We start from the raw sequence: 7,597 nt of genomic DNA, 5'->3' as shown, positions 1-7,597 counted from the left end.
CCCGGATGAAATTCGAAACTGGCCCAGAACACATAGGGCAAGAAGAGACAGAAGAATGAGACAGGGCTTCCCTGGTGGCACAGTGGTTGAGAATCTGCCTGCCAATGCAGGGGACACGGGTTCGAGCCCTGGTCAGGGAAGATCACACATAACGCAGAGCAACTGGGCCCGTGAGCCACAACTACTGAGCCTGCGCGTCTGGAGCCTGTGCTCCTCAACAAGAGAGGCCGCGATAGTAAGAGGCCCGTGCACCGCGATGAAGAGTGGCCCCCGCTCGCCGCAACTAGAGAAAGCCCTTGCACAGAAACGAAGACCCAACACAGCAAAAAAATAAATTAATTAATAAACTCCTACCCCCAACAACAACAACAAAAAAGAATGAGACAGACCCTTCCGTTGTTGGTTGGCACCCTCAGGAGCTTCGCAGGTGAAATCTGAAACTGGCCCCTGTTCACGGAGGTAGGGGAGAAACCGAAGAAAGCCGCAGCCGTGCCAGGTAGGTGGCGAGCTTAATAAGCTAGGGAATTACATACGAGGCTTATCTTGGGCGGCTGCTAGACCAGTACATCTTCGCACCTGCCCACCAGAATCTTGAGTTTTTATAGAGGCCTTAACGGGGTTCAGTCACATATTCTGTCCAGAAGATCTTGGCAACACATTGCTCTCTCAAGGCTGCATCCTTGAAAACGGCTCCCACTGTGGGAACGGTAGGCAGAAGTTCATCCCAAGGACGGGGAGGGGGCGAGGAGCCTTCCACTGCCCAGGTCCAGTTCACAGGTCAACCGGCAGTTATGTCCTCCCGCTGACCTCCTCCCACACCATGGAACACAATACAATAGTCAGAAGAGAGGTAGCATTCAAAAAGAAGGCAGCCTGACTCCCTGCTACCTGCTGTCTGGTCATCAACAGCCTTGCCCTTTCGCATTAGTAGGGTCATAGTTTCTGCAGAAGGTATTGAGGAATAGTCTCTTTACTTATACTACTGTGTGACATGAGAGAATGACTGTCAATTTTGAATATTAAAGTGCAACGGTTATTGTAGAGGCTCGATTGAAATAACCAATCAAACGAGTTAGTGTTTTCCAAAGTTCATTTGAATTATAATTTTGATTTAATTTTAAAAGTTAATAAACTTTTTTTATTCAACTGTCACACACTTTGTCTTAAAATATAATAAATAATTTGTGATACTTTTTCTATAGATAAAAGAACATGCTTTTACATTATGATGAGAATAAATTCTAAACATTTACATTAAAATTACAGATCTAATAAACTAGAAAAATGTTGATGGATTATTTCTAAATTATTAGTCACTTACATTATTTCTAAAAGTACTACTTACATTTTAGCAATTTTTCTGTATTTATGTTACAAATGTAGAAAAATAGCTTATCTTCTTATCCCTTCCTTTTCCTATCCAGCGCCTAGCAAATTGTAGACATTTAATAACACTGGAACAAATCAGAGATAATACTGTGTTAAGACTAAATAATAGAATAAGGAAAATGAAATTGACAAAAGGAAATATTAAAGAAAGATGATTTTAGACAAATTGGACTATCCAAAATTGAAAGCCTGCAAATTATTGTTTGTCAATTATAAGTAACTATTCCTTAACAAAATATATTTTATACCTTAATAATGTCTCCTATTAAACAACGTTGCTAATTTGTTCTGGTGATTCTCTAAATCTGCTTTTACAGAACTACAGTTGTGAGAGCTGAACCAAGGTATGCTGGTTAACACGGATAATGGTGCTGATATTTTTATATGTTCTAAATTTGTAGTGCCGATAAAGAATTTATTGAGGAGGCTGAAAGTCTAATACATGATTTATATTGCCTCAGAGGCAGAATTGCTACTGAAATTGCAAAGTGTTAACAGCTATTTTTTCAAATGACTTTTCTATATCTTAATTCGTATTCTAATTGCTTTGTTTGTTTTTTTTTTGTCTTGCTGTTTCCTTGCCAAAAATATAACATGCTATTTCAGTTGAGAGGCTCATATTATTACCACTGTGGGAGGTTTCATGCAGATTAGGCAAAACAATGGGTTGTTTTGTGCATATGGTAATCAAGTTTGAAGCCTTCTCATGACAAGTCTCATTCTTTGAGAATTTTCCCCTCTGTATGTTAGAAAAATCAAAGCACAAATGCCACACTGATATCTTTTCTTTTTAATGCTGAATATGTTTTTAAAGATTTTTTATTTATTTATTTATTTAATTTATTTTTGGCTGCATCAGGCCTTAGTTGTGGCACGCCAGATCTTTGTTGAGGCATGCAGGATCTTTTGTTGTGGCACATGGGCTTTTCGTTGAGGCACAGGCTTCTCTCTTATTGTGGTGTGCAGGTTTTCTCTCTCTGGTTGTGGCGCACAGGCTCCAGGGCGCGTGGGCTCTGTAGTTGTGGTGAGCGGGTTCCAGAGCACATGGACTCTGTAGTTTGCAGCACTCAAGCTCTCTAGTTGAGGCACGCGAGCTCAGTAGTTGTGGCATGCAGGCTTAATTGCCCCACAGCATGTGGGATCTTAGTTCCCTGACAAGGGATTGAACCTGTGTCCGCTGCATTGTAAGGTGGACTCTTTACCACTGGACCACCAGGAAAGTCCTGCTACATGGATATCTGATTTCAATACCCATCATATCTTCCTCCAAATCTCCTTATCCTTTAATCTCACATTAAGAATTACAAAAGCAAATTAGATTAAAATGTATAAATGGTAAATATGTTAATGTTTTCAATAAATCCATAAAATACAGAGCCTATAATTTTCCATATGGTAATTTATCTTCCTTTCTTTTTTTGAAGTATAGTTGATGTACAATATTATGTTACTTTCAGGTATACAACATAGTGATTAAACATTTAAATACATTGCAAATTGATCACCATAATGTCTAATAACCATCTGTCATCATACAAAATTATTACAGTATTATTGACTATATTCCTTATGCTATGTATTGCATCCCTGTGACTTATTTATTTTACAACTGTAAGTTTGTACCTCTTAATCCCTTTCACCCAAACCTGCACCACCCCTCCCCTCTGGCAACCACCAGTTTGCTCTCTGTAACTCTGTTTCTGTTTTGTTTTGTTTGTTCATTTGCTTTATTGTTTAGATTCCATATATAAGTGAAACCATATGGTATTTGTCTTTCTCTGTCTGACTTATTTCACTTAGCATAATACCTTCTAGGTCCATCCATGTTGTCCCAAATGGCAAGATTTCATTCTTTTTTACAGTTGAGTAATATTCCATTGTGTGTACATAAATATACCATATCTGTTGATGGACACTTAGGTTACTCCCATATCTTGGCTATTGTAAGCAGTGCTGCACTGAATATAAAGGTGCATATATCTTTTCAAACTAGTATTCTTGTTTTCTTTGGGTAACTACGCAGAACTGGAATTGCTAGATCATATGGTAGTTCTATTTTTAAATTTTTGAGGACTCTCCCACAATTTTCCATAGGGGTTGCTCCAATTTACATTCCCACCAACAGTGCATGACGGTTGCCTTTTCTCCACATTCTCACCAACACTTGTTATTTGTTGTCTCTTTGATGATAGCCATTCTGACAGGTATGCAGCAATATCTCATTGTGGTTTTGAGTTGCATTTCCTTGATGATTAGTGATGTTGAACATCTTTTCATGTGTCTGCAGGGCATTTGAATGTCTTCTTTGGAGAAATATCTATTCAGATTCTTGGACCATTTTTTAACCAGATTGTTTGGGGTTTTTGATATTGAGTTGTATGAGTTATTCATATAATTTGGATATTAATCCTTTATTGTCTATACCATTTGCCAATATCTTCTCCCATTCAGTAGGTTGCCTTTTCATTTTGTTGATGGTTTCCTTCACTGTGCAAAAGCTTTTTAGTTTGATGTAGTCCTATTTGTTTATTTTTGATTTCCATTTGTGGTTCCTCAGTTATGGAGTTCTACTTCTTGTCCCTTGCTCATTTTTCTATCATAGATGTTCAAGGGCTTTTTATAGAAAGTGTTGGAACTAGATAAAACCAAGTGAGCAAAATATTGATATCTGCTGAAGCTGGATGATGGCACAAGAGGGATTTCTTATGCTACTCTCTGACTTTTAGGTATGTTTAAATTTATCTATGATAAGAAGTTAGCTCTGTCTACTGAAAAGGTCTAAAATCAGTGACCACACCTAGTGTCAGGTTGTGAGCTCTAAATATCATTCACCAATAAGAAAAAAAACTAGGGGTCCTTACAGAAATGTCCAGATTCAGGTTCAGTTCAGGAAATTTATAAGATGAGCCTTAGATATCTTGTGCCAAAAGTCAAAGAAACCACCAAACTGTAATAGGGTTATGTCAAAAGGACATAAGAGCCAGCTTGGCCAAAGATGGAATAATCTGAGCATAAAAATAATCATTTCAATTCACTGAAAATAATTGTATAAAAATGTATGAGTTATAATGATATTCCAAAAGAGAACGAGAGAGCAAAAACAAAAAGTTAACAAGAACTCATCAGAAATCATTAGAGGTAGTTAGAGCACTGACTTTTTATTTTGAAAATGACAATTATAGAGAAAGAAATAAGCTTTTATCTCATCAATCCTGTGTAATTTATTTAAAATAGCCCTAGTTGATGAAGGAAAGTTACTTAGAGAAAAATTGCAGAAAGTAAATGTAAAAGAAATGGTAGAATGGGAAAAAAAACATTAAGAGAAAAAACTATCAGTTTTTTCTGACAGACCTTAACAATGGGACAATCAACTTGCCACCACCAAAACCAATGATCCAACTTAAGCATCACTAAAAGGTGGTCAGCCACTTACTATGAGCCTTTAAGTATGATGCAATATGGAGTAAACAGCATAAGTAGTCTTGTCAACAAATTCAGTCTAAATCTAATCAAAGCTTTCAAACCAACTTCTAATTTAAGAAATATAGGAGATAGAGACAAGTTAAACAATACCATAAGGAAGCAATACCACAGGAAATAAGCAGACAAATGCAGAATATTAATCATTCCTCAAGACCTGAGACAAATGACCCAGTTTCTCCAATAAATCAATGGCAAGGGGAAAAATGGAGGTGAAACTGTTCTAGATTAAAATAGAGCAAATAATATAATAAATGTGAAAATAACTGTGAACCTTGTGTGCTTCCTGAATCAAATAAATCATCCATGAAAAAAAGACATTTTTTATGCAATTGGAGAAACTTAAATGTGGACTACATGTTAAATGATATGAAGAAAAGATGTTAATTGAACTTAATGTGACGTTAACAGTGTCTTTATGTCAGAAACAAATCCTTATTTTTTGGTGGTACATATTAAAGGATTTATGGATAAAGTTACCTGGTGGCTTACACAAAAAGTAGAACTTTTTTGTAGATTTAATTATTGAAATAGAACCTAGCAAATGCCACAAGCTTAAACTTTGGAGAAATATTGGTATTTTACTATATATCATGTCCTCCTTTACTGTGTAATTTGTTGTAACTTTTTTCATATCTTCAGCAATGTTCACTCTACATCTCCTGATAATTCTTTATGTAAAAGGAGTGCCTGTTGGTTTGGTGGATTCTTTCAGGCATTTTACTGTAACAGCGTGAACAACTGCTTGTTGCCTTTGCAATTAAATAAGAAATGTTAAAGGAGGCTCTCAATGCTTTTATTAATTTTTAGCAAAGTTTTATAAAGTTCTGGATTGAGTATAACTTCAAACATTGATGAAGAGTTATAGAATTTGTCTTCATGTTCTAGATACTTAGTGTTAAAATGGCTTGCTGATCATTAACCAGTGTATCAAGGGAAAATATACACCTCATGTGATGTTCATGAATAATGACAGTGGATGTAAATCTCTATTTTAAATATTATTCTCGATTGTTAAAAAAACTTTTTGGGAGCCTGCGGAAGGTGGTGGAGGCGGCGGCACCTACGAGCGTAGGCCCTGTGAGAGCGAAGCTGCCACGGGGCCCGCCATGCGCCGGCGGCCCTGACATGGGCACCCGCGGCTCCAAAGCTCGGGGCCTGCGGCCCTTCGCCTTGGCGGCGGGGGGCGGTGGCCCGGAGGCTCTGTTGCTGAGCAAGCTTTGGTGCAACCGCGAGGCTGAGTCGTGCCCCGCTTCGTATTCTATCATGTAGTGCTGTGGCTCCATGTTCTAGGACGAGGATGGGGATCTGGCTCACGAGCTCTATGAGGAGACAGTCGTCACCAAGAACGGGCAGAAGCGGGCCAAGCAGAGGCAGGTGCATGAGAACCTGATTCCTCAGGGCATCGTGAAGCTGGATCCACCAACCCCCCGCCCCGCCCCGCATCCACGTGGATTTCCCTGTGGTCCTCTTTGAGGTGTGAGCCTGGGGGGTGGCAGGCATAAACACCCCCTGCCCCAGCAAGAAACCCCCAGGCTCCAGGTGTGGCTTCCATTGAGGAACCTAGGCTGGGGCCATAACATCAATAAACTCCCGTGGCCCGGAACCTTCAGCTGTGAGCAGGGCCATCCCGCAGTGCTGGTTGGGTGTTGCTTTGTATGTGGACAAGAGGTGACCGGTGGCTGATGGCGGAGTTACCAGTCCCCCTTTCCCAGCTGTCCCTCCGAGGAGCATGGCAGGGCATGTGCTGGTCAGGAATGCTTAGCTCCTGTGCCCTTGCCTGGCCTGCATTCTTGCAAGCTTGCCCAGGGCCCAGCCCTGCTGGAGGCTACAGCACTTTACAACCAAGGTCTGCCTTCTTCCAGCCCCAGGGTGTAGGAGCTGTGCACAGGTGGGAACTTCCTTTCCCTCACTTCCTTTACCCTCTCATTGGAGCATTTCAGCCGTTTGCCACCTCAATTCCCCCTGTGTTGGACAGAAGCTGGGAGCAGACTCGCCAACCTGGGACACAGCAAAAAAAAACAAAAAAACAAAACAAAAAACGAGCAGTTAAAAGGGCACCTAGAAATGCAGGAAGGAAATGCATTTACTAACCCTAAGTTTTCTGCCAAATGGGCAGGGAACTGCTGGAGCTCTCTCCAGGGTAAAAGGTGCCAGTGAGCACCATTGTTTGACTTCCCACCAGGACTGTTTCAGGCCCATGCCAGCACCAGCCATCCTGCCAATGTTGCCTCAGTGTGGCACTCCCCAGGGACTGCCCCCAAACCACACCTCTAGCTCCAATCAATCTGCCAAAGCAGTCAACATAGGGGACTCTCCCACACAAGGCCACTTTTTCAAGACCAGTAGAAGTAATTTTTTCACCTAATTCATGGAAACTAAATCCAAAGAAAAGGTCATAAGGATGTTTAACAAACTCAGGAGAAGAATGGAGGAACTCAGTGAGAATGTCAACAAAGACTTAGAAAATGTAAGAGAGAACCAATCAGCATTGAAAAATACTGTGACTTAATTAAAAAATACACTACAGAGAATCAACAGCATTTTAGATCATACAGAAGAATGGACAAGCAATCTGGAAGATAGAATAGTGGAAATCACCCAATCAGAATAGCAAAAAGAAATAATTTTTGTAAGTGAGGAGAGCTTAAGGGACCTCTGAGATGACATCAAGTATACTAACATTCATATTGTAAGGGTTCCAGTAGGAGAAGAGAAAGAGAAAAAG

The 7,597-nt window shown here is 40.0% G+C and overlaps 1 pseudogene; it reads left to right on the top strand.

The window, feature by feature from the left end:
* The first annotated feature begins 5,997 nt into the window (after positions 1–5,997).
* Positions 5,998–6,352, top strand: LOC116753858 (annotated as a pseudogene).
* The last annotated feature ends 1,245 nt before the right edge of the window (positions 6,353–7,597 follow it).

The sequence above is a fragment of the Phocoena sinus genome, chromosome 5 (genome assembly GCF_008692025.1).
Source record: "Phocoena sinus isolate mPhoSin1 chromosome 5, mPhoSin1.pri, whole genome shotgun sequence".
In the NCBI taxonomy this organism is placed as follows: Eukaryota; Metazoa; Chordata; class Mammalia; order Artiodactyla; family Phocoenidae; genus Phocoena; species Phocoena sinus.
This window is presented reverse-complemented; position numbering and strand designations above follow the sequence as displayed.